A 27,618-nucleotide genomic window follows, 5' to 3' on the forward strand; every position below is an offset into this window, starting at 1 on the left:
GGAGGAGGAGGAGGAGAGGAAGAGGAAGAGGAAGAGGAAGAGGAAGAGGAAGAGGAAGAGGAAGAGGAAGAGGAAGAGGAAGAGGAAGAGGAAGAGGAGGAAGAAGAGAAATGTCCTCCTCAGTCTCATGCATTGAAACATTTGACAAACACTTTGACCATTGGTGGTGCTATTGGGGAAGGTTCTGAGTAGTACTCCACTCAGGGCAGGCTTTGAGGGTTTCTAAGTCACCCAATTTCCATCCTGCTTCTCTCTCTCTCTCTCTCTCTCTCTCTCTCTCTCTCTCTCTCTCTCGCTCTCGCTCTCGCTCTCGCTCTAGCTCTCTCTGTCTGTCTCTCGCTGGCTTTCTCCTGCTCTACTTCTCTCTCTGCCTGTCTTTGCCTCTCTCTGTTTCTCTTTCTCACTCTCACCCTCTCTTGCTCTCTCTCTGTCTCTCTTACTCTCACTCTCACTCTCTCGCTTTCTTGCTCTCTTGCTCGCTTTCTCTGTCCTCTCCTCTCACTGTTTAATATACAGCAGGCACGAGAAAGTATTTAAATTTCTTGTCAAACTTTTGAAAAATATTTCCCATTATTTGTTCTTGCATATACACCTTTGAAATCATTTTATTAAGTAGAATTGCTAATAAATTTGGCTGAGATCCTTGTTGAAATTTTACTACTGCTACTTAGAAATTTTGAAACTCAAGTGTATAACTAAATGACAAGGAGAATGTAGAAAGACAACAGAATATCAATGATAATTACCTTCATTCTAAAAATTCTAAATTTCCTCTTGTGACATCTATTTATTTATTTATTTATTTATTTATTTATTTATTTATTATGTTGCACCAGATACATTTTGCTGTTATAACTAACCTGCCCAGAATCGCATATATAACAATAAAACAAGCAACTGATTTCATTCTGCATTTGGCTGAAGTACAGACTTACTGCTAAGATGAGACCAAACCCAGGAAAAGATGGCCATTCATAGCAATCAACAGAGGGTGGACTGTGGACACAGGACAATTATTACATTCATTTTCTTATATTTATAAGAGTTGAATAATATTTTCTAATATTTCTAATATATAATAGTGTTAACATATTTTAAAATCTTAATTGTATCATTCAATAGTTGGGAATTTCCAATTTCCCAAATCTCTAAATATGGAATAATATGAAACCTTGCATGTATTGTCTATGTTCCGTGTATAATTTAAACACAGAGAGCTATTCGATGATATAAAAACCATTAGCCCCACATTACAACCGTGAAGGGAAAAACAGCAAGCCACCAGGCACGAAGCACTGCAGAGCTGAGGTTTTAGTCCATAAGCACCTGATTCCTGGACCTCCATATATTCCCATACACCAAAATGCTGCAGAACCAACTACAACAGCACACATGCTAGGCGGGATCAGATACAGAGGTCGACTGCTAAGGTGCCAGTTCACACCCATTCATGAGTCTGTCTGTTATGATTTCAAGTACGTTTTGATCCCAGCATCAACAGTAATGAATTTCCCCAGTAGAACACTGGGCATGTTGTTTATCAGGGGCTTTCAGCCTTCAGTAACGTTTTAGAGTTTCTTTTTGTGGAGATCTAGACTCTGGTGAAGCTGTGCCCAAAGATTTCCACAAGAACTTCAGCGGAGTTACTCCGCTGCAGCCTCCATTATGGATTTGTTCATGTTTTGCAACATTATTCGCTTTTCTATACTATTTTGAATCTGGACACTTAACTGAGCTGCCATAAAGATTTTTAGGATTGCATTTAGAAGGGGCTGGACTTTTTTTTTTTTTTTATTAGCATAGTCCAGTTACACAATAAGTTTAAAGAAAATCATCTATTTAATGAACATTCTAGAAACAAATATACAAAAATAAATTATTACAAGCAGGAGATTGAGGAGCACATAATACCAATGGCCTTGTTGTCTGGTCTTGTGCCTGGCTTCCGTCTTTAGAGCTTTTTAGGCTTCACAGTGAGTTTATTCAGACGAAATAGCTTTATTTTGAAAATGGATTTAATTTGGTGATGTCAAAATGTTGAGGTTGTTTGCATATATGCGAATGGTTAGCAACTTTTAAAAAATTAAAACAAAACCAAAAACCTCTCTCCATTAAGTATAGCCACCCAGCAGCAGGTGGAGAGTAGAAGCTGCAGTTTTCCTTCAGCATGGGTCAGAGGTTCTGGGAGCCCCTGTGGAGAGAGAGTAAGGTCCACTGATGCTGGTTGCCTATTAAAATGTCTCCACCCATCCTCCCATGTACTGCGATTCATCGTGGAAGACCTTTATCATCTACTATGATGTAGTTGTTATACTCTATTATCTAATGATAGGAGCGTAAATGTGTGTGTCTGATTATTTTCGGTCTGTGGATAGGTAATGGGGGATGGAGAAAAAGTATTTATATGTGAATTACACCCTTTCTTTTGTACGATAATAATTGGATGCTGTTTATGAGAAGCTGCAGTTTGATGCTGTTTATAAGACACAATGAGGTCAACAGAGGCTAAACAGGAAGATGTCCCTGGAGAGCCCAGGTGAACTTGGCATCGTTGACTACAGTGCTTTCATGATGTGCTGTTTCCCTGCATCCCCGTGAAAACCTGCTTCTCTTAACTACTGCACGGAGTTGTGAGTCAAGGGGATGTTAAATAGTGGCGGTATTATAAAAGTAGTAATTGTGCTGGATGAGAAATCAAACCAGCATTGATACTTGACATCACTTGAACTCACCTAGTCTCTTTACTTCCTCGTTGGAAAGGCTGGAAAACAATGTCTAATGAATCCTTTTCTTTTTCTCTCAGTGTTGGTCTGCAAGTACTCCTGGGAAGAAATAAAGACTTCAGACTTCCCAGAAGCTTTCTGCTATAACAAAGGAAAGAAAGGGACTATTCTTTAGTACAGAATCACAAAACATATTTAATAACCTGCAGTGGCTACACATTTCATAGCAGAAGGCTCCGAGACAGGCATACAGCCACTGCCCATAGCTGGATGCATCATAGCAGAAGGCTCCAAGACAGGCATACAGCCACTGCCCATAGCTGGATGCATCATAGCAGAAGGCTCCGAGACAGGCATACAGCCACTGCCCATAGCTGGATGCATCATAGCAGAAGGCTCCGAGACAGGCATACAGCTACTGCACATAGCTGGAACATCAGCCATAACCCACAAGGAAGCCAGCCCCAAGCCCAAAGCTTTCACAAGATAACAGCCAAACTTTACAAGATAACCACGACATTCCACTAGACTGGCGTATGAATTAATTCAATAAAAGTCATATCATTACATTGTATAGGTATGGCATATTAGATTGCAAGTGTACTTATATCTAAAAATATACTGCCATGTTATTTATTTTAAAACGTGCCAAGTAGGAGTTAGCTAAAGATTACTACTCCATAGAAATTGCCATGTGAAATACTAGATGAGTTATTTTACTTTTCGATGATGATGATGCCTTCTTCATGGTGGTGCTATGATGTTTACATTTTAAAAGGTATGTATAGAGTTTATCACATTATCAATATGTTGTTTTTTAATCACAGCACATTGGGTATAAAATTCCAGGCTGTGCCATCTAACTAGGGCACTTCATTTCTCTCTTTAATGCGGAGAACATTCTAAACAAAGTATTCCAGTGCCAGCCAGTATTTTACAAAACAAGCAGAGAGCTAGCTTAAACTCGCCAACCCTGAAAACTGTTTTAAATGATTTGCAAATTGCCAAGGGAGCCATCCAGGCAACCAGAGGAGATGGCTGCAGAACCCAGAGGCTCTGCTCCCTGATGAGCAGCTTGAAGGTTGAGCAGGGATCACGTGCTTTAAATGAATGGAGGTCAAATGCGTACTGTGATTTTTTAAATGCTAATAGGAAGATGGGATGCGGATGCAGAAAAACATGAGAACTGATGAATCACAAGACGTTCCCAAGTCCTTGCATTGGAAACACAGCCCCATCAAAGCTCTCCCAAAAATAAAAAAATCACACCCTGTGCAGCTCTGTCCAACAAACTAATTCAGAAACCAAAAGCTAACACACACCAAAAGCTCTCTTCTGGCCACCCCGCTATCGAGTTTTGCTTACTTCACAAAGCCAGTGAAAGACTGATCCGCTAACTGTCCCAGTGAGAGACGTAGCACGGGACTCTGGGTGGACTGATGGTATAAGATCCTTGCTCTTTGCTCAGACATCAGAGTTCCAGACTGAACTTCCATAAATAACCCCATTTTAATTTTATACTTCCTATAATTTTCAGACTCCACATCGAGAAGAAACTGAGACTAGAATCAAAGTCTTTTCATTACGCCATTTGTAAAGTGGCTCTAAAAGTACCCACTGCTCACAGTCAGCTATTGGATGGATCACAGGGCCCCCAATGGAGGAGCTAGAGAAAGTACCCAAGGAGCTAAAGAGATCTGCAACCCTGTAGGTGCAACAACATATGAACTAACCAGTACCCCGGAGCTCTTGACTCTAGCTGCATATGTATCAAAAGATGGCCTAGTCGGCCATCACTGGAAAGAGAGGCCCATCGGACACACAAACTTTATATGCCCCAGTACAGGGGAACGCCAGGGCCAAAAAAATGAGAATGGGTGGGTAGGGAAGTGGGGGGGAGGGTATGGGGGACTTTTGGGATAGCATTGGAAATGTCATTGAGGAAAATATGTAATAAAAAAAAAGTACCCACTGCTTTAAAAGAAATCATATTTTGTCTTAAGTTCTGCCACCAACAGTGGAATAAAAATGGGACAGTGCTGTGGTTTGGATCTTGATGTCTGTCAAATCTCCAATCTGTTGAAGGGCCAGTCACCAGCCTGTATCACTACTGAGAGATGGCGGACCATCTAAGGTGGAGCCCAGTGGAAGAAAATTGGGTGACTGAAGTGTATCCTTGGATCTGGACCCCAGCCCCTTCTGCTCCCTCATTGTTTCCCACACACCACTGTGAGATGAATATCTCTGCTTGCTCACCTGCTCTGTGCCAGGCAGCTGCAGTTCCCCTGAGGCCCGAGAACAGCAGAAACCATCTAATCAGACAGAGAAAAATCTCTGAGGCCAAAATGAAAGTTTCCTCCTTTTACAGTGGTTTTCTCAAGTATTTCGTGACAGTGATAGAAATATGGTTGTCAAAAATAATGAAATAAAGGGCCTGATTAGGAGAATGCAAATTCTAAGAGAATATAGCTAAAGTATAAAAGGACAAAGGTTAAAAATAATGACCTCATTGCAGGAAGCTACCGTACACTTTAATTAAACGCTACCATCTATTCCTTCAGAAACTATCATCTCCATTTTACAGAGTACAAAAGAAAGGTCCAGAGAGATTAAGCAAGCTCCCCAGAGTCACAAACTCACCTGCAGAAGAGCCTGCATTCAAGTTGAGACTTGCCTGAGAAGCATTCAAGTTCCAAGTCACTGCACCAAAACCACGTGCATGCATTGCTTGTTCATCTTACAAAAATCAAAGACGCTTAAATTTAATCTACTGCTTTGTTTCCTTATTGTTACCTGTACATGGTATTCCCACGCTATGATTCCCATGTCAAGAGGCAAAGGTTTGGGAAGAGAGGCATGTGTTTGATGCTTACAGCGGGCAGGTGATCCTTTCAGTGGTATCATATTTAATTTGCTTAGTCAATGTAGCTGAGTTTTGAGATAAAGAAATTGAAATCGCATGGTTAAATCACCTGCTGAATTTGATAACTAGATAAAACTGGAATGCCACACAAGAAAAAACACTACTCTATACTGCTACACACATTCATTCTAAATTTATTTATTTATTTATTCTCTCTCTCTCTCTCTCTCTCTCTCTCTCTCTCTCTCTCTCTCTGTGTGTGTGTGTGTGTGTGTGTGTGTGTGTGCTTTTTTTCTGCCTGCCTGCCTGCCTGCCTGTTTGTCTGTCTGCCTGTCTGTCTGTGTGCGGGGCCCCATAGCAGGCATGTGGAGGTCAGAGGTCAATAGGGATTGTGCTCAAGTCATTGGCTTTTGTGGTGGCAAGCAGCTTTACCATCTGAGCCATCTTACTGACACTACAAAATACCAAGGCCAGTGAGATGGCTCTTATCACTAAGGCTGATGACCTGAGTTCAATTCCCAAGACCCACATGGCGGAGGAAGAGAGTTAACTTACATGAATTGTCCTCTGACCTCTACACAAACAAGGGGACTTAGGCAGCTCTTGCGCATATACACAGAAACATCATACACAGAATATACAAACCATATAATGAAAGAGGAGAAAAATATCAGAGCTTGGATCTTTCAAATGTTGTAGAAATATTGGCTCCAGCCAATCTCAAAATCACCAACCCTGCTAGGACAGTCTCAAGCTACTAAGGAAAATTGAATAATAGGAACATGTCTGTACAAACAGAACAAAAGAGAGACCTGCACTAAATTTGTTTCTGTGCATTTTCTGCAGAAGTCAGAAATAAACATCAAGTTGTTGGCTGATAGGAATTTTCCAAGTAAATATATTTCGAGTCAAAGCACTGCTTACCAGCCAATAGTTAAAAATATTTATGATTGATAACTATAATTACTTATGCAAATATAGCTGAAGTTCTCATCATACTGAATTTTGCACTTTGTAGGCCTTTCCAATCAGTAGATTCGTTACAACATGTTTTGTATCAGTAATTATGAAACTGCCATCGTATTAGTACATTTCATTATATTTTCAAGCACCAGCTCTCAGGTTATTAAATTAGACACACTGCCACTGGGAAATCTGGCAATTTATCCCAATTAACAATGACAAAGAGAGATAAAAGGAAATATTGTTTCATGGTCCAAATATATTCAGAGAGTAATGTCTTCAAAGATCTACTTCTGTGGGTAATGCTCATGAAAGCAATCCCTCAACTAACTCTCTCTCTCTCTCTCTCTCTCTCTCTCTCTCTCTCTCTCTCTCTCTCACACACACACACACACACACACACACACACACACACACACACCCCACACTCTACTTTCACCAAATAGCATGTATAATGCAGGCACTCAATAAAAGAGCAAGACAAAATTGTTCCTTTCCCCCTCTTTGTACTTCGGGTGCTATTTTAACACACCTGCCACCAAAATGACCATTGAGGGGAATGTTATCAGTTGCACATGGTCTTTGATGACATCGATATGCTTCTTAAAGATCAGTTCTGGAGGATACGACCATTTTTACTGTCACAGCTCAATGATGCTTGAAACAAAACCACACATATTACATAAGTGTGATTAGGTTGCAGTTACTGAGTTCAGAAGCAAATTTTTATCAGTGAGCTCTCTACTGTTGTATGTGCATCTCAGGTTAAGGGTTAAGATGTGCTGTGCAAGTGTGTTGATTTGCATGAAGCATTTAGCCTAAAGACAAACACTACTGTCTGGGTCCTTGTGCCAATAAAGACAGGTAAAGATTAGAAAGAAAGTCATGTTTTATATAAAGAGATTTTAAAGTATATCCAATCCTTATAAGTCTCAAAATGAGTTTCAAGAAAAAAAAATCAGAGAAATCATAACCTCTTAATTTTTCTTCTCTTTGTGCTTTTCAATACAGAGTCTCCTTCTAGGAACCTTAACAAAGATTAGATGTGAGGAATTACAAGTTAAAAGATTCATTATATATTTCTCTAGAAATTATTACTATGGTAGCTAACAATTGCATTGGTGCAAAAGTTAGGTACAGGGACTTTCTCAGATTGCTCAGTATGTAAGTGCCAGCTGGCACACAAGTACAGGGAGTATGGTCCCAGGGTCTGCACTAAAAGCAAGAGCTGCTTAGAACAGCACAGTGTGTGTGTGTGTGTGTGTGTGTGTGTGTGTGTGTGTGTGTGTGTGTTTCTACTCACCCATCGATCAACTGCCAGCTGGCCACACCCTCCTCCACAGAATAAGATTATACTTGCCTATGGAACTGTTAATTAAAGTCGGGTCCCTCAGTAAACCGTCAGCTCCAGGATGGTGAGTAGTGCTCCTGCCTCTGATTGCCCCAAGGCTTTGTCATTGTCCGGTGTGTGGCCGGTCCTGGATGAACACAGGGTGAGGTGAACAGACTGCTGGGATAATCTCTGAGTAGATCAACTTTATGATGGGCATTTCTGCGTTTGAAGAATGGATACTGCTGATATATAAAACAGGGCTGAGGAGAAGGGGACTGTCCAAAACAAGGAAGGTCAGAGAAAGCAGGACCTTATTGATCCCTTCAGCTGACAAGCATGCAGTGCCTTAAGGTAAATTAATGATTAAACAATGTAAATGCAAGACAGAGGCTGTTCTGGAAGAAAATAATTTTGTTAGAACTCACTAAACAAATGCTGTATGATTCATGGTCAAGGTACAAAGGGGGCAGCCACAGAAATGAATCAGCTCTGTGGGATTCAGTTGGGATTGCTTCCAATGGCACAGATATCTCTTGCTCTGCGTAGGTGGTTGTCTTAGTCAATGTTGTGTTGCTGTGAAGAGACACCATGACCATGGCAACTCTTACAAAAGAAAGCATTTAATTGGGTCTTGCTTACAGTTTCAGGGGTTTAGTACTTTATTTTCATGGCTGGGACCATGGCTACACATGGGTAGATATGGGAGCTGAGAGTTCTATATCCAGATCAGAAGGCAGTAGGAAGAGAAAAAGACACTGGGCCTGGCTTAGGATCCTGAAACCTCAAAGACATCCCCAGTGATACACTTCCTCCAACAAGGCTACCTACACCAACGAGGCCACACCCCTTAATCCTTTTAAATAGGGCTACTCTCTTAGCCCTCAAATATATGAGCCTATAGCGGCCATTCTTATTCAAGCCACCACAGAGCTAACACGTTCTTAGGCTAACTGGGAAGGACTAGACAAGATCTTCAATTTAAAACGATAGAAACCTAAAAGAACTCAATATTCAAAGATTGGAATTGCTGAAGAGTTCATTTGAGGTGGAGACTAGTGGGAGAATGAATAGTTATGCAATGGGCAACCCTGAAGTAGAGTGTGTTGGATGTTTTCCTATGATCAATGAGAGAATTATATATATATATATATATATATATATATATATATCCATGCTTGTTAGAAAAGTATGTTTCTTCATATTGGAAGATTCTGCAAATGATAATACAGAAATACGACTTAAGTAGACCTGAGATGGTCACCTGAAAGGGCACTGCACTGTCCCTCTTTATCTTTGTAGATATCTTTGAAATTAAAGTACACTCTGATATAGACTCTGTTGGACTTATATGTGACCAGGCAGCTAATTTTTTTTTTATCTTACATAGATTCCAAGAAAGGGATTTAAAAGACTGACCTCCAGGCAATGCCTTCACTAACCATATTTTTTATACCTGTACACAAAAGATACTACCTTTGTCTTCACAATAGTCCCATAGTCTGTAACCTAAAGAACAAGCAAGCAAATTTGAAGATAATTCTGGAATAGCACAATAGATATGGAAGAAGACCATCACCACATTAGTATCAAATGCACAGAAGTTATCTGCATGGTCAGAATTTGGAACAGCAGTTCCTATGGTTGACTGTACCCAATCCATGCCTAGGAGAACCCCAACAAGCTCACCATACTCTCTTATAGAGCCACTCATTAGACTTCTCATTGAAGACAGGGGTGTGTTTGGGAAGCCCCAATGGAAACTCACTCCAGCTTAGAGAATAATCTATAGAGAGTTACATAGAAGACTCCTGCCAATCTCACATTAACCAATCTTGTCATTAGTAGAACCTGTAAATCATCAAATACCTCCTTTTAAACTATCTTTATTTTTGAGCATTTTTATACATGTGTGTGATGTCTTTTGAGCAAATCCACACCTGTGCCATCTCCTCCAATGCCTCCCCTTGCCCTGCCACTGCTTTTTCCTGCCAACTCCTTTGCTCTTCTTTTAAACCCACTGAGTCCACTCCATGCTGCTTGCTTGTGCATTGGAACAGGATCACCCACTGGAGCTTGGTTGTTCTCTCAGTGACTGCATCCTTGGAGAAGAACACTGACTCTTTCTCCCCTGAGGCCCTCAGCTGACAATAGTTCCTCAACCAGCAGTAGGAGATCATGAGACCCTCCTCATGATCTGAGATTTTGGTCTCGTGTGATCCTGTGCAGGTCGTGTGCCTGCAGTCAGAGCCACTGTGAGTTTGTGTGTGCAACAGCCCTGTCAAGTCTAGAAAACACTGTTTGACTGTGGACATCTTCTCCCTGTGGCTCTGACAAGCTCTCTGTTAACTCTTCTGTGATGACCCCAGAACCTTAAGGGAAGAGGGTGTAAATATTGATGTCCTATTTATAGCTGAACATTGTACCGTCTCTTAGTCTCTGTGTACAATCCAGTTGTAGATCTCTATATTAACCACATTCAACAGCAAAAATAAGCTCCTCTCGTGAGGACTGAGAGATGTATTAATTAATGGCACAAAGAAAAAAAATTAAAGAACAGGTTTAAACTCTGTCCATTTAGAAGAAAAAGATAATATAGTCTCTTCCCTAGGGTCTTTAATCTAGCCAGCTATAGAGTTTCGGACCAGTTAACAGCACAGCATATGATTTCTAATAACACATTAAAAACACAATGATAGATGAGATAAATAATCAAGATCAGAGAAAAATTTATTGAAACAGAAATGAAAATAACAGTACAAAGAATCAATGAAGCTGAGAGTTGATTCATTGAAAAGATTAACAAGATTGACAAAGCTTTAGCCAAATAAACTAAAAGACCCAAATGAATAAAATTAGAGACTATAAAGAAGACATTGCAAGAGATACCAGTGAACCCAGGAGATCACAAGGACTTACTTTTTAAAAAAGAAAAAAATCTATATACCACCAAATTGAAAACTTGAAATAGATCAATTTCTTAGTTCAGATGAACTACTAAAGTTAAAGCAAGAAGAAAGAGAGAGAGAAAAAAGAAGTCAAACAGATTTCTCAAAAGCAACAAGATTGAAACTAACTAAAAATCCTAGCCAGAGCCTGGGAGTTGTTGTCTGTGAAGAGCATTTGCTGTTCTGTCATAGGACCTCTGTTCAGTTCCTAGACCCCAAATGGCAACTAACAACTCTCCAGAGAATCAAACACCATCTTCTGGGCTCTGAAACGGGAGATAAGCACATGGTAAGCATACATACATACATACATACATACATACATACATACATACATAATACATAATACACATATATAATATTATTTCTGTTATATGAATGTGAATTATGAATGCAGGAATCATAAGTAATAATAATAATAATAATAATCCAAACTGAAAAGAGATAAAAGTAAATGTGCAGCCCAGATGGATTTACCACAGAATTCTTTCATACCTTTAAGGAAAAACTAAAGCCAATGCTTCTCACAGTATTCCATTAAAGAGAAAAGGAAACACTGCCTCTGAACCTTTGTTTTAAAAGCTAACATCATGCTAATTCCTAAATTAGATAAAGATTCTACAACAACAACAACAAAAAGAAAATTACAGACCAATTTCCCTGAGAAACATAGATGCAAAAATTCTCAGTGAAATACTTTTGAACCTAAATTCAAGTACACATTATCATCCCAGAGATGCAGGAATGGCTCAACATACATAAATCAATAAATCACATGATCATCTCATTAGATGCAGAAAAGGTCTTTGACAAAGCACAACATCCCTTTGTGATAAAAGGCAATGTACGGGAGGTACGTACGTGTCCAACATCGTCCTAAGTAGAGACAAAAACCAGAAGCATTTCTCCTAATATTAGAAATAAAACAAGACTTTCTCCATTATTGTTAATTACATCACTTGAAGTCTTAGCTAGAGCAAAAAGACAAGAGGTGACCATAAGGGATGCAAAGGGGAAAGGAAGAAGTCAGAACATGCTTATTTGCAAACGATATGATTCTATACATAAAAACCCAAAGATTCCACCAGAAAAATATATAAAGTAAATACATAAAGTAGCAGAATACAGAACTAACATGCAAAGATCATTAACCTTCCTGTATAACAATAGCTGAACCAAGAGAGACAGACAGGTTGATCAGTGGAAGAGAATTGAAGACCCAGAAATAAAACCACACACTTACGGACACTCGATCTTTGACAAAGAAGCCAAAAATATACAATGGAAAAAAGAAAGCATCTTCAATAAATGGTGCTGGTCTAACTGGCAGTCAGTATGTAGAAAAATGGAAGTAGATCCATATTTATCATCTTGCACAAAGCTCAAGTCCAAGTGGATCAAAGACCTCAACATAAAACCAGATACACTGAATCTAATAGAAGAGAAAGTGGGAAAGAGCCTTGAACTCATTGGCACAGGGTGGGGTGAGGGGTGGAGGGGTTGGGGGAATGGGGAGTTCCCAAACAGAACTCCAATGGCTCAGACTCTAAGAACAAGAATTGATGAATGGGACCTCATGAAACTGAAAAGCTTCTGTAATGCAAAGGACATAGTCAATAGGACAAATTGGCAACCTACAGATTGGGAGAAAAAAAAATCTTCACTAACCCCACGTTCCATAGAAGGCTAATATCAAAAATATATAAAGACCTCAAGAAGCTAACCTCCAAACAAACCCAACAGCCCAATCAAAAAAATGTATAAAACTAAACAGAGAATCCACAACAGAGGAATCTCAAATGTCCAAGAAGCACTTAAAGAAATGTTCTAAGTCTTCAGTAATCAGAGAAATGCAAACCAAAAGGACCCTGAGATTCTACCTTACACCAACCATAATGGCTAAGAACAAAAACTCAGGTGACCGCACATGTTGGCAAGGATGTGGAGAAAGAAGAACACTCCTCCATTGCTGGTGAGATTGCAAAATTGAAATCAATCTGGAGGTTCCTCAGAAAATTAGAAATAGATCTACCTGAAGCCCCAGTGATACCACTCTTGGGAACATACCCAAAAGATGCTCCGCATGCCATGAGGGCACTTGTTCCGCTACGTTCATAGTGGTCTTATTTGTGAGAGCCAGAAGCTGGAAACAACCCAGACGTCCCACAATGGTAGAACGGATACAGAAAAGTGGTTCATTTACACAATGTAATATACTACTACTCAGCTATTCAGAACAAGGGCACTATGAGTTCTGTAGGCAAATGGGTGGAACTAGAAAATATTATCCTGAGTGAGGTAACTCAGATCCTAAATGACATGCATGGAATGTACTCACTAATAAGTGGATGTTAGCCAAAAAAATACAGAATACCCAGGATACAATCCACAGAACTCAAGAAGGTTAACAAGCCAAAGGGCCCAGATGAGGATGCCTCATGGTGAGTGGGGGGAGGCAGAGGAAGGGAAGGACCTCCGTGGGAGAGGAAACAGGGAGGGAAAAGGGGGAACAAGATCAGGTACTGGGTGGGGGGAACAGGACAGAGGGCCAGCAGACAGACAGATGGAAACAGGCAACCTCAGGAGGTAGGAGGTTGGGGGACCCTCTAGAATGTACCAGAGACCTGGGAAGTGTGAGACTCTCGTGATTCAAAGGGAGGGACCTTAGATGAAATGCCCAGCAGCGGGGAAAGGAACTTGTAGAGTTCTCCAGTAGTGGAGGGATGAGGTTACCATCCCACAGTCAAAAACTCTGACCCAGAATTGTTCCTGTCTAATAGAACTTCAAAGGCAAAAATAGAGAAGAGCCTGAGGAAAAGGAGGTCCAGTGACAGGCCCAAATTGGGATCCAGTTCAGGGGGATGCCCCAAGACCTGACTCTATTACTGATACTATGGTGTGCTTACAAACAGGGGCCTATCATGACTGCCCTCCAAAAGTCCCAACAAGCAGCTGAAAGAGTCAAATATAGATATTTACACTCAACCAATGAACAGAATCTGGTGACCCCTGTGGTTATATGAGGGAAAGGCTAGAAGAAGCTAACCAGCAGTCTCAACTAACCTGGACCCCTGAGATCTCTCAGATGCTGAGCCACCAACCAGGCAGCATACTCCAGATGATATGAGGCCCCCGACACATATACAGCAGAGGATTGCCTGGTCTGGCCTCAGTGAGAGAAGACACACCTAACCCTTGAGAGACTTGAGTCCCCAGGGATTAGGGTGGCCTGATGGAGTGGGGATGGGGGGGCGCTATCCTCTTGGAGATGGAGAAGGAGGAATGGGATAAGGAGAGGGCAGACTGGGAGGTGGATAATGACTGGACTGTAAAAAATATTTAATAATAATAATAATAAAGAAATTGGGGAAACAACACCATTCACAGCACACACACATACACACACACCCCACAAGGAAGTGAAAGACTTGTGCAATGAAAACTTTAAGACCAAAATAAAATAAAAAAACTGAAGAAGATATTAGACATCAGGCTTCCTATGCTCGTGGATTGGTAATATTATATCATGAAAATAGCCATGTATTTTCTCTCTGTGCTTTCATAGGACCTATGTCCAGTTCCTGGAGCCCATATGGCAGTTAACAGTTGTCCAGGGGATGTATATAATCCATGTAATCCCCACCAAAATCCCAACACAATTCGTCAGAGAAATTGAAAAATAATCTCAAAATTCATATGAAAACACAAAAGATGCAGGACAGCAAAAAAAAAAAAATTCATGAACAAACCAACAATTAATCAATAGGTCCATGCAATACTAAAGAGGTTCTGTAAAGTAAAGGACACTATCATTCAAATAAAGAGGCCACATATAAACTCGAGCAAATCTCCGTTATTTATACATCTGAGGGTTATTCGCTAGAGCATGCAAAGAGCTCAGAAAATTAAACACAAAGAAAGCAATGCAGGCAAACATTGGGGCATGCAGCTAAGCAACACGTTCTCAAAGGAGGAAATGAAAGAAGCTGAAAAGTGATTTTCAAGCGTTCAAAATCTTTACCTATCAGAGAAAGGCAAATCAAAAGTCCTTTGAGATTTCACATCACAAATGACGGTAGATGCTGCCAGGGGTGTGGTGGAGAGAGCACTTACTCACTGTTGGTGGGAGCGCAAACTGGTGCCGCCACTATGGAAATCAGTGCGAAGTTTCTTCAAAGAACCAAAAATAGCTGTACCATGTGATCAAGCCGTATCACTTCTGACCATATTCCCAAAGGACTCCATTTCCTACTACAGAGGTACTTGGTTATCCACGTTCATCAGTGCTTTAGTCACAACAGCCAAGAGATGGAAATAGCCCAGATGATGTTCATCAGCTGATGAATAAGTGGTGAGAATGTGGCACAATGGAACACTATTATATATACACATATATATACACATATATACACACATATATGTGTGTGTACAGATATATTACATATATAACATATTATACACAATGGAACACTCTTATTATATTACATATTATATATGTCATATTATACACAATGGAATACTATCAGTCCTAAATGATCACCTTTCACTGTGAAAGAAAATAACCACGAGCAATCATCACAATATCACAACCAGAAGAGATTGTCAATCGTTCTGTAAACAAAACAGGCTATTTTTGGAGGTTTTGGCATCCATAGAACAATTTAAAAGAATATTACATCAAATGTTAACAGTGGTTGAATCTACATGTTATGCATTGGGTGGTATTGTATTCATGTGTATTTAAAACCTTTCAAAGCTACGCACACAGCTGTATAATTCCCAGTTAGGTGACTGACACAGGCAAATAGATCTGGAAATGAACAGAAAGCGAAGAAACACACCCACATAGGTACTGCCAGCTGACCTTTGCAACGGAGTAAAGGCAATAATGTGATGGCAAATGGTGCTAGAACCGTGGAGCATCCCCAAGCAAGAATAAAATCTAGACAGACCTTAAATCTTTTGCAAAGCTTACTTAAAATAGATCACAGCCCTAACCTAAAATGCAAAGCTCTGTGGGGGATAAAATCCAGGTGACTGCGAGGTTTGCAGACGACTTGTTAGTTGTGGTACCACAAGTACATGAAAGAACCCATAACATGGACTTTGTTAAAATTAAATATTTCTTCTTTAAGAAAGCCACCATTGAGAGAGAAAATGTAAGCCACAGTAAGGGAGATAATGTCAAAGCACAAGTCTGAAAGGGGACTCTTATTCAAAATACACATCCCTCAAAAATCTGAAAATGTAAAAATAAAAAAATGAGTTTAAGTTGAGGCAAAGACTTTCACAGGCACGAAAAATATAGACAGGGCAAGCACATGGAAAGCTGTTTAATGGGCTGAGGTTGAGGGCACATGGTACTCTTTCAAAGGACCTGTGTTTGGTTCCCAGAATCCACATGGTGGCTCACAACCCCTGTAATTCCAGGAGGTCTGACATCTTCTATGGCCTCCTTGGGTACCAGGCACAAATATGGTACACATACATACATATAGGCAAAATACCTATATACATAACATATATATATATATATATATATATATATATATATATATATATATATACACACACACATACACACATACACACACATATATATATACATATATACACACACACATACACACACATATATATACATATATACACACACACATATATATACATACATACACACACACACACATATATATATATATATATAGAGAGAGAGAGAGAGAGAGAAAGAGAGAGAAGGATATTTAATAGCATGTCATCAAAAAAATAGGAAATCCAAATGCAATCAAATACGCCGCCATCCTATACTTACTAGATGAGCCAAACTCCAAAACCCTGAAACAACCAAACGGGATGGCAAGAGCCAAGCAAGACTTACATCCACTGATGCGGGAAGGAGGAAAGTGGCTCAGCCACTCTAGAAGGCAGTTTGACCTTTCTTACAAAACTGACCCCACCTTGTAGTTGAAATGTAGAGTTAACAGAGTTGAAAACTTGTCTGAACACAAACATCTGCGCCAGATGCTCACTGCTATTTTAATTACTATTGCTCTAATGTGGAAGCAACCACAGTGTCCTTCAGTAAGTGGGCGGTCTGTGGTTTTTAAGACAATGGCAATAAAAATTATCCAGCACTAAAAGGAAGTGAGCTCTGATCAGTAAAATAGCTCAGCGGGTACAAGCGCTTATCACGCATGCCTGCTGACCTGAGATCACTAGAACCCATAGTGGAAGGGGAGAACTGACTCCCCAACGTTGCCTTTGATCTCCATATATTTGCTGTGGCTGTCCCTGTCCCTTACCACAGGCACATGTGTCATACAAACTAATAAAAATCAATAAAAGGAATTTAAGAAAGAAATTAGTGGTAGCTGGAGAGGTTTCTTAGTGGCTAAGAACTTTGATGCTCTTGTAGAAGAACTGGATTCAATTCCTAGCACCCACACTGACTCTCTTTTTCTCCTTCTTCCTAGTTCAGCAATATACACATATTATATATGTTATTATATATATACATATTTATACTATATTATACATACATATACACGGGTGTTATATAACTGTCCATAACTCCAGTTCCAGGGTATCCAATTTCTGTCCTCGATGGGCACTGCACATACACACATACAGGAAAAACACTTGTACACATGAAATAAACAAGTCTAAAAAAGAAATAACTCTCAAGCTATGACAAGAGATGCACTACATTCAAATGCATATTAAAAAATGAAATAAGTCAAACTGCAGAGAAAGGGCTCAACTATGTGATTCCAACTATATAGCATTATTCTGAAACAAGGCAACCTTAATGACTATAGGTATGTGTGTGTACACACACATGTGTATGTGTGTGTATATATATATATATATAAAAGAATATACACATATATAGAAGAATATACACATATTATAGGAACTAGAAAAGAGGAGAACTAGAGAGTCAGTAGAACAAAGACAATCTTTAGGGCAGAAAATTCTCTGCATGATTTTATACTGGCAGGACCATGTCATTACAGATTTGTACAAATTTACAGAATATTCTCCACAAACAATGAACCCCAGCGCAAACCATCAGCTTTGGGTGATGATGTGTCAATGCAGGTCCATCAATCGTAATAAATGCACCACTCTGGCAAGCATGTTGAAAACTGGAGAGTCTGTATATTTGTGCAGTGGCAGGGAATATATATGAGAAACCCCCGTTCCTTCCGATCAATTTTGCTGTGAACCTACAATTACGGGAAAATAGCCTATTATAACAAAATTTAGTAGGCTAAAGGACATTCCATATATAAAACAAGGGCAAAGATATGTCACTATTACAAAGGAGTAGAAAGCAACAGAGTTCTGAAATGCAATCTGATTAGTGTGTAATGACTAGCCCTGAAATACTCAAGGAAACAAGACCACCAAATGTTAAGGAAAAAAAGTTATCACAATGCTAACAACAGAGTTGGTCTCATTAAAGTGAGGTTTTAAAATGCTAAGTATAGAAAAAACACTACAGAGACAGGAAACAGATTTCCTATTAAGAAAGATTTTATATATATATATATAAATCCGAGAATATAGTTCTCAATTTAATACTTAACACAAGAGGATGATGGGAAAGCACTCAAACATCTGAGAAAGGGAAGCCAGAATTCTATAATCAGGAGAGACAGAAATGAGTTTGAGGGGGAAATAAAGACTGTTTTGTCATTCGAGGCTCAGGTGATTCACCTCCCACATATTCAGAACAGGACACAAAGGCAGTAAGAACGGAAGAAAAAGCGCTCAAAAGCAAAGAAAGACGATGAGGTCTTAGCATTGACTCATCATCCCTTATCATCAGGGTTACAGATAGGAACCCACATCTTGGTCCTATTTAGAGTTCAGGTACTCAGAACGCCATGCTCTTTATTGAACTAGAGACACAGTGAAGTGGAGTTAGTGATGTGGAGCGAGGTATGAATGACCATAGTCTGGACAAACTGAAAACAGTGTGTCCTTAGGGAAACAAATGAATGGTAGAAGGTGAGAGGAAACAGATCTAACTCAAGATCTTCCATAACAAGTACCATGAACAAAACTAAGGAGCTGGAGAGATGGCAGAGGGTTAACAGTGTTCACTGGTAGAGGACCAGGCTTCTGTTCCCAGCAATCACCTTGGGTAGCTCACAACTGCCTGTAACTCCAGCTCAAGGGGTCTGCCGCCCTCTTCTGGCATTTATAAGTACTACACTCATGTGCATGAACCCATGTGATAATTTTTTTTTTTTTTTTTTTTTTTTTTTAATGAAAATAACTCTTCTTTCGAGAATTCTCCATTCAGGCCCATAGCCATTTTAGTTAGTCCATTTGTTTCCTTGGCTTTATGGTTTTTTGAATACTTTGTGCATTCTGGATAGTAATTCTCTATCAGACGCGTAATGTGTAAAGATTCCCACCTTGTAGGCTTCCTCTTCACTCAATTGATTGTTTCCTTTACTGTACAAAAGCCATTGAGTTTTAGGAGGCCCAGGCCCCATAATTCCTGAATAAGGGTGAATGGAGACTCATTCGGAAAGCCTGTTCCTATACTTCTATCTTGCCCTGCCTGTGATTTCTTTCATCCTTCTTAGCATTTCCGTCTTTGGTCCATTTGGAGTTGATGTTTGTGCGGGATGATGAATATGCAGCCAGTTTCATCCTGTTACACTTGAACATATTCCTGGCACGATTTGATGAGGATGGTTCTTTTTCTCCAGTGTGTATTTTGGGGCATCTTTGTCAAATGTTAGATGGCCATAAGGACCCATGTACTCATTTTTGTGTGTTCTATTTTGTTCCATTGGATCTACATGACTGCTTTGTGAGAGTACTGTGATGTGTCTATTACGGTAGCATTAGTGTTACAATACTACAGTTTGATAGCTTGAAATATGGTATGATAATCCTCCCCACACCATCCTTTCTGCTCTGGCTCGCATTGTCTACCTGGGTTCTTTTGTGATCCCATTTGAACTTTATCTGTGAAAAATGTGGGATTTTTTTTCATTAGGATTGTGAATATATAAATTGATTTTGGAAAATGATTGTTCATTTCCACAATGTTAATTGTATCAAGCATTGAGCATGGGACATCCTTAGGCTGTCTGGGGTATGCTTCAGTCTCTTTCTTCAGAGATTTACAGTTTTCATTGTAGAGATCTTTTACTTTCATGATTAAGCTTACTCCAGGGGTTTTTTTTCCAAATATTATTTTGAATGGGAGTGTCTTCCTGATTTTCTCAGCATGTTTGCTATTAATATATAGGAAAAGAGCTAAATTTTATAAATTGATTTTTTTGTATTCAGCTACTGTGGTGAAAATGTTCATTATTTCTGAAAGCTTTCTGGTGAAAGTTTGGGGATTTGACATGGATAACATCATATCATCTGCAAATAGGAATAAATTGACTTTTTTTTTCCTGTTTACATACCTGTGATTTTTTTCCTTTGTCTTAATGCTGTAGCTAATGCTTCAAGCACTATACTGAGAACGAGTAGAGACAATGGACAGCTCTGTCTCACTCCTGATTTTAGTTGCTTCCAAATTTTTTCTATTTATAAAGATGTTGGCCATAGAAATATCTTCAAAAGTATTCAACATCCTTAGCAATCAGGGAAATGCAAATTAAAACTGCTTCGAGATTCCATGTGACCCCTGTCAAAATGGCAAAGATGAAGAAAACAACTGACAAGAAATTCTGTCAAAGATGTGGGGAAAGAGGCTCTTGTTAACTGTTGGAGGAATTGCCAGCTGCTGCAATCAGTGGGGAAATCAGTATGGAGAATCCTCAAAGAGCTGAAAGTAGGTCTGCTATATGACCAAGCTATACCACTCATTGCCATAGGCTGGAAGTACTCGCCATCCTACTGCAAGGAAAGATACTTGTCCAGCCATGTGCATTACTGGTTGAGTCACAATAGCTAGAAAATGGAAACAACCTAAATGTCCTGCAGCTAATGAATAGAGAAGGAAACTGATACATATAGCCAATGGGATATTATTTCACAAAACTATAAACTCTGCAGGTAAATGGACGAAACTAGAAAAGACTACACTGAGGTAATATAGACCAGGAAGGACAAACACCACACATCTCTCTTATTTGTGGATCCAACCCTGAATATTTGGTTGCATATATATATATATTTCTCCTAGGTAACTACTGCAACAGGAAAGTAAAGAGGGTTCATGGCAGGGGTAGGGAAGGAGCCATAGAGACGGTGGGCAGGGTGGAGTGGAGGTGTGGGGGGGGGGGTAATAGGACACAGGTCTTATGAATGAAGAACTGGAAAAATCAGAGGAGGTTCATCTTAAGATGATGGAAGGAAGGCAGCACAAAGGGAGAGGGATGGAGGAGGGATAAAGAACACTAAAGATGCTTGAAAACACCATAGGGAGACATTGTTTCATGTTTACTTAAAATACATATCTCACATGTGTGTGTATACATATGGAGATTGTTTAAATGAAGTAATACCACCTGGGGTGTGATAATGCTCCTCTTAAGTCTATCTTACAAAAACCCTGTAGTCAGACATGATGACTCCTTCAAGTTGTTGGCCTGGGGAATCCAAGAGATTCCCAAAACAATACAGGCTAGTACAGTTGACCTTGGTTGCCTTCCATAATTTTAAGGTAAGTCCCTAACAAATTGCACCTTTCAGACACAGGATTGGAGGAATCAACCAGGAACTGACCTGGAAGCTGTAGAGTAGTTCTCATAGAGAAAAACAAAGTCATACTGAGCTATAAAGCCTGCTAACCACAAGGATGAGCAAGGCAAGATGTCCCCAGGGATGCAATAGTGGCACTTACGCTTTGGAGGTAACCAACAGCTGTATAATTGGATTAATGATCTGCTCAGCAGGAGGAAATTCGTGCCTGGTACTATAAACACAGCCAACTATTCATGGAGATTGAGAACTGACCACTGCGCTTTTCTAAACCAGCATAATCCCCAAATGCACTCTAAATATATATACTCTAATTATATTCACAGGCAAGTGTATCCCCACCACCACACTTACCAAGAAGCTTTGTTTTTTTTCAGCATATGGAGATCACCACAGAACTCCACAAATGGTCAGAATCTAGAGGATAACTGACCACAGGAGCCCTATCCCCACTTGACACATCTATATATAATGCCGCTCTTACACATAAAGTATTAAAGAAGAGAGGGTAGAAAGACCGCAAGAGAAGAGAACAAAGATATCTTCTATGAAAGAGCATGTTCTATGGATGGCAGGGAGTTGTGCCTTTAAAATTTAACAACATGTCTACCCAAACAAGGCCTGAACAATGACAACACCAGCTGGCGTTCCAAAGTAAATGAGAAAACTCTCACAAAGCCCTATCCCTAGATGAATAGCAATAATGGCTGCTAAGAGAGAATTAGTCTTCTTCATGGAGAAAACTATCTAGTGAGAAACTATCTAGGCCCAAAGTGGTCAGTTCTAAATCACATGTACACATGGGACACTATACGAAGTCATCAGGCTATATCTATAGGTACTTATATGTAACAATAGTAATAAACAAGAAGATATCATGACTTTGAGAGGGGGGACATAGAAGGAGTTGAGGGAGAGGATATAAATAGAGTACTCATGAATAAAATTCTAAATATAATAAAATAAATGTAAACATAATTTAGCCTCTGATAATGTTTTTCAATTTGATTTTATTTAATTAATGATAGTAAAGCATATTACTTTTTGATGGGTCATTTTTATATTTGGCATAATTGTCTTTGTCTTATGGTGTACTTTAATATAATGTGATAATATGGGCTTTGTTCTACTGATACAATTAATAGAAATATTCAAAATATAGCCACAAATCAAGTTCTACTCAAGAAATTTAAAATTTGGAGTTTGAACACAATCGATAGATCCAGTGACATTAAAATTATGACTTTTTATAACAGTGAAATGTTGACTGCATTCCTTTTAGTCTGGTTTTGTTGTTGTAACGTGGTATTTTGCTTTGGGTTTATTTCATGTGGCCCAGGGGAAGGAAACCAGGATAAAGATACAGAGAAATGCGTTTGGTGATGCTAGGTGGTGTGCCCACTTCTGTTGCTGCTCAACTCATGCCAGAGAAATGCTAAAAGTATGCTCTAGTGAACATCACATGTTATACTATTTTTCTGTAAAAATGAAAGTAGATTTCCTAAAGGAAAAATAAAATGCATTTTTAAAATGCAATAACAAAGTGTGTGATTTGAAATCTCAGTAAATAGAGATGGCTACAGATCAGGCTTAAGACATAGGGACAAAGGTGTTATGGTCACAGAGCTTGGCAAGCAGTTCACTTTTTCAGGTTGTATATGAAACGGAACTTATTATGTAAGGGAGCACGGAGTGTTCCTTTAAAAATATTTTCTCTTTTCATATTTTTCATCTCGAGAAGCCTCAATACACTAGCAGGTGTATTTTATAAAAATGACCAAAATATAACAATATGAGTCTATCTCACATCTTGATCTCCATCTGTTTCCATATTAGAAACATTAAACATTCGAGTGGCAGACAATCCTTCCACGAGTTATTCCTTCAGATGGCCTCTGTGAACCGCATATTCCTGGGACCCCTCCACATCTTCAAGTCAGAGCGATCTCTCTCAGAGCACCAGTGTTTTCCCAACATACCCTGTTTATGTACGCCGCCAGCTGACTATGGGATTCACCTGACTACAGTGAAATCCGGCCTTCGTGAGGAGTTCAGGAGTTAACTGTTACAGCAAAATCAGAAGGCTGTGGGAGGAACAGTCTGTCGTGGTTAATGATATGATTTATTGCAATTACAGAAAACTACCTTGATTGTTCAAATTGCGGTCTGTAGGCCTCAGCCAGATTAAATGCCAGGCTGTGACAAGCACCAGGGAGGTAATCAAATAATTGCCTGTGCTAAATAACACTGCACTTAACTCTCACGGCAAACTTTTAAAAGTATAAATTGATAGGATGTGATCGAGAGAAACAAAACACCACGATTTTGAAAATTAAATTATGCGGCAACAGAAAAATAGATGTGTGTTCGCTGACCCTAAGTGATTTTTTAAAACAGTCTTTCAGATATTTGAAACTTAGTTGTTTCTAAAGAGTCAAATATATGACCCCAGAACTAGTTGATGAGAACTATAGGTTTGCATGTGGTAAAATGTCAATGAAAATTATTGTTTGGGAAATGATAGGGACCTACCAAATTCACTGTTGAGAAGAAAGGAAGATACCATCGAGAGCATTGTGTATGTTCCAATGAGAGCTCCAAGTAGCATCTGTCTTGACTAATAGGGCTAAGGAAGATGGTGGGGCACACAGTAGGAGGTTTGCCAACTGCTGATAATTAACTTTTCTGGTTAAAGAATCTGTTCCTGTAGCTTACCAGGGAGAGGCGTGGTGATGATGAGACCTTTGTGAATACACTATTAAGGAGATATTTTCTTTAAGCTCCCCAGAAAAAAAATGGTGAAAGAATAAGAGAGTGTGTTGATTAGATTTTTATCAATTTGACACAAACTAGAGTTATCTGGGAAGAGGAATCTCAGCTGAAAAAAATGCCTCTGTCAGATGGATGCTAGGCAAGTGTTTTCTTTGATTAATAATTGATGTGGGCGGGGCAAGCTTGGCTGTGGGGGTGGCAGTGGCATTCCTGGGCAAGTGGTCCTGGGTGGTGTAAGAAAGCAGATTGAGCAGGCCATGAGGAACAACCTAGTAAGCAGGGCTCCTTTAGACACTGCAAAACAAGCAACAACTAGAAAGAAGATAGAGTAGAAATGTAGGTGTCTTGTTCTGTGAGTGCCTAAACCAGGCTGTGACTCACTGGCAGGAAATGAGAGGATTCCTGAATCCTGGAATAAATACCAGGCCCAGGAAAAGTGGCTGACAAAAATCAAAATTGAACTAAAAGATTTTGCAACAATAGTAACGTAAATAAGGGACTGACCCAGAAACCAAGAGAAACATTACAGAATGGAAGGTAGGAGAGGCTGGCATCTGGATACTTTGTATAATTGGGTTTTGTTTCTAGAAGCTACATTGGGCAACTTCATCAGCTGATGGCCTCTGCTACATCTCAACAGAGAAGATAGCACCACATAGCAGGAGTGGGCATGAGAGAGACAGCAAGAGATCCAGAAGGGCTTGGAGACCTAATCCTGTCCTGCAGAAAATAATATCAACCCAGTTATGAGGACAGATGCCTTGGGATAAGCTGGTGTCTCTTAAAGAGCCCATCTTACTACCATTAGGGTAGGGAATAAAACGGGGCTGTGAGTTGTAAGGACACAGCGCATGCCTACCAGGGTGGCGGTGGCGGCAGAGAGGGAAGCGCTCTCCTGATTTTAGCAATGTTGCTGCCTATGAGCAATTCTAACGGCCTAGATGCTTCTGTTCCCACAGCTCTGTGTTTAATGTGATGTCTGCTTCATGCCTTCTGAACTCTCCATAAACTCAGCACAAGAGGAGAACACAAGGAGATCTGCAGCGAAGAATCAGAGCTGACTAACTTTTCGCAGAAACGCTTCTTGTTTAGAGGCGACTTGGTGATTTTTTCCCCTTTAACTTTCTTTAATGTAGCAATATTTATTTGTCTCTAAGAGGACTGATTGCTGTTGTGTGTGTGGGTGAATCAGATCTAGTATCTCTGTTGCAGCATTCCTTTGGTTCCTTGAAGTACTATCAGATAATTTATTAATAAATACTGTCAGTTACTTTAAAAATGCTACCACCAGGGAGTACCCAGGAGTAAATATTGAGATTCTCTGAATGTTGATGGAAACAATATCTTCTCAGGTTAAAGTAACTTAGCACATCTAATTTTTCCCAATGAAGACGCTATTAACAAACAAGGGATAAATTGAATAAACTACAGTTTCTGAATTTACCAAGCAAAAGCACTCAGAAGAACATCCCTATAGCCGCATTGCACTTATAGGTATATAAATCATGTATAGAGCACAAAACATCCTTGAACGTCTGGACTTCCAGGACTGAGAAACTATGGGATTCTCAGCTCGTAGGGTCTGCTTTAGTTGTTGCTATTATTTTCAAAGCTAACTTAAATTCTTATATACATTCATTCCATTGATTTTGCTCCTCCAGACAACCCTGACTAAGACAATATATTTAGACCATTGACATTACAGGTGAACCAGGCAAACTGGATTTCAAAAGATAACAACGTCTTCTGAGGAGAGATGGAAGGCACAAACTGTTTAACTCTTGAATGACCATTGCAGAACCAGATGGCAACCTTAAATGCATGAAGAGAAAATAATGGAATTTTAAAGACTGAAGGTGAACCATGCTGATTGACAGCTGAGACTCCATCAGAGCAGAGCACCATACATAGATGGTATCCTTACCCCCCTCAACGGCTTTTTTCCAGAGTTCCATTCGGCTGTATCTGAGGAAGAGGAGCAAGGCGCTATGACACCAGGAACACCACTCACGGTTCACGTGAGAGTGAGAGAGCCAAGGTGATTTGGCCTGAGCCCAGCGTGTGACCCAAACAAACACAACTCCATCTGCATCCCAGATGTGGAGTAAAAGCCATCAGCCCAGAGGAGAGCAGAGGAAGAAATGCCTTTGATGGAAGGGATGTCAATACCTGGGGAAAGGGCCAGGAAAGGGCCAAGGCAGGTTATCTGCTACTACCTTGATGTTAAAGAAAACTGTGTGCCACCGGGAGGGGAGGAGGAAGCCTATGCCGTGGCTAAAGCAAAAGACCACTGGTGCTGGGGGACTCTCATATGCAGAAGATCACGCATTAACAAAGTCCACCAGTTAGACTGTGGTGAAGGAAGACACAATGCTGACACCGGTGAGATATGGACTGAGCAGATGGTAAAATTGTCTGGCCCTGGTACAAAAGAAGGAGTGCTCCCTGAGTCCTGTCACTGGAGCACAGACCTACAAAGTGTGAGACTGAAGCAGGAATACTACAAATCCACCCCTCTTCAGCCCACTCTATACCACTGCAAAGAGCAGTAAGCAACAGCCGTTGAAAGCGATGTCCTCTGTGGCACAGGCATGAGACACAGAAAGCAGGAAGATCAAACAAGATGACCCCCCATTTGAGGGCTGCAGAGACATTTCCTTTGGTAAAGTACAAGCCTGGGCTCCTGAGTTCAGATAGCCAGAATCCATATAAAAAGGCTTGATGGTATATAACTGCAATCTCAACACTGGAGAGGCAGAGACAAGAGGATCACAGGGCTCGCTGACAACCCGTCCAGCTAGTTGGTGAGTTCCAGGAACAGTGAGAGACTCTGTCTTAAAAAAAATAAAATAAAAATGGAAAAACAATTGTGCAAGATAAAGATCTAGCCTTCATCTGCAGGCAAACTCGGATATTCTTAGTTACACACATGTACACACAATGTGCAGAGACAGACAAATAACCTATGTGCAGGCACAAAAGCACCAGGCACAACAGATCAGACATGGGGACTACAGCCGCATCCTTCTAGGTTACAGTGACAGAAACATTATAGCTTCCATTGAAAAGCAGAGAAATCAAACTCGAGCTATTGTGAGGTGCCACCTGGGGGATGACCAAGCAGAGGCCTGAAAAGAATCACCAAGTGTGTCTATCAATAGGCATTACATTCAAATACAAACTCAAAAAGCACGGAGGCTGGGGGAGAAAATACAACAGGGCATCCAAGAGCGGAGTGCATTGAACCTCTTAGCCCATGCACAGAGTTCAAAGAAGAAAACAAGGAGGCAAAGTCCCCACGACATATTTGAAAAGACTGTAATTCTCTCACTA

At 40.0% G+C, this 27,618-nt stretch overlaps 1 long non-coding RNA gene across 1 annotated transcript; it reads right to left on the reverse strand.

Annotated features, from left to right (window-relative positions):
• Nucleotides 1-1,820: 1,820 nt before the first annotated feature.
• On the reverse strand, nucleotides 1,821-3,887 carry Gm35697. Its single transcript, XR_001782643.1, has 2 exons — nucleotides 2,733-3,887; nucleotides 1,821-2,191 (listed from the first exon to the last, which is right to left on the reverse strand). It is a non-coding gene; the product is annotated as a predicted gene, 35697 (long non-coding RNA).
• Between the last annotated feature and the right edge of the window lie 23,731 nt (nucleotides 3,888-27,618).

This window comes from Mus musculus, chromosome 19 (genome assembly GCF_000001635.26).
Source record: "Mus musculus strain C57BL/6J chromosome 19, GRCm38.p6 C57BL/6J".
NCBI lineage: Eukaryota > Metazoa > Chordata > Mammalia > Rodentia > Muridae > Mus > Mus musculus.